This window comes from Gambusia affinis, linkage group LG05 (assembly GCF_019740435.1).
Source record: "Gambusia affinis linkage group LG05, SWU_Gaff_1.0, whole genome shotgun sequence".
Lineage (NCBI taxonomy): Eukaryota > Metazoa > Chordata > Actinopteri > Cyprinodontiformes > Poeciliidae > Gambusia > Gambusia affinis.
Genome location: NC_057872.1, coordinates 28,176,566 through 28,177,769, shown reverse-complemented (window position 1 = coordinate 28,177,769; position 1,204 = coordinate 28,176,566).

Here is a 1,204-nt window from a genome sequence, read left to right as displayed (position 1 = left end):
TACTTGTGAACCTGCATTGCTTTATTGGTCCTCCTGTAAATCACCGCTCCTGTCATTCTAACAGAAGTAGAGGCTGTTCTCCTAAAAATAAATCAATCAAAATAAATCAAAATAAAACCAGTAAGCAGCAGTCAGTGTGACTCCCCGCTGAGGAGAAAATGAACCGGACCCGCTTGCTGTTCGCAGACGGGTGACAATGTTCTGATAATTTGTTGCGCACTGCGTTATTGATTCGTTTTGTGCTGTAATTAAATACAATAATAAGAAGGACATGGTGAGATTTATGACAATTTAACCAAAATGCAGAAATATGCGGCAGTAAGCAATGTAATCGAATTATCCGGCACTTGCTGTATAGTTATCAAAAATAATGATCCTATTTGTGTCTGAATGGGAAGAAGCTTAATGTGATATAAGTTTTGCCAGCGCTGCAGTGGGCCATTATGGGCTTCTAAAGCCTGGTTTATGGCTGCCTCCCACCCAGTGATTGCTGACAGGGGGTTTCAAACCACACACACTGAGGCAGAGGCGCTCAGTCTTCGTTTGTTTTATGTCATGGAGGCAGAAATGCTGATGATTGTGCTGAAAAACCCAAAATATGAGGGGAAACGGCTGCATTTCAGGAAAGAAGCGGGCGTCAAGAACCGTTTCCAGGAGCCTCAGCGAGCAACCAGTTGATGAAAACATGGTATTTTTATTTCTTTCTGCCTAATACGCAAGGGCTGAGTTCCTGGTTGAGTGCTTTTTATCAACCTGCTGCCTAACAGTGAAGCAGAAATAACACACACAGACGTGTAATTAAATAGTTTAGGCTGGCGTTGAAATCATGAGACTTTAATGCTCTGCTGAAGCAATCTGCCTGCAGTATTAATGACTTTTAGATGCGCCGAAGACAAAATGCTGCCGGTCTTCAACTGTTGGCTCAGACCTGGATGTTTTAGAGCTTTTGGATGAACAAAGGTAAATAAAATTCCTCTTTAGATTGTGATGAAACAAGGATTTTTCTCCACTGTTTTTTTTTTTCATTTAACCAAGTTGATGTTTAAAATGCAAGATGGAAAAAGACAAACACAACTTTAGCTTATTTTATGGTAAAGTGATGGATTCAGATTTCATGAGTCAGATTGAGTGTGATGTTAGAAACTTAAGATTTATTGTCTTTATAAAAATAAAGTTCCATAAAAATATTTCTAATGTATGAAAT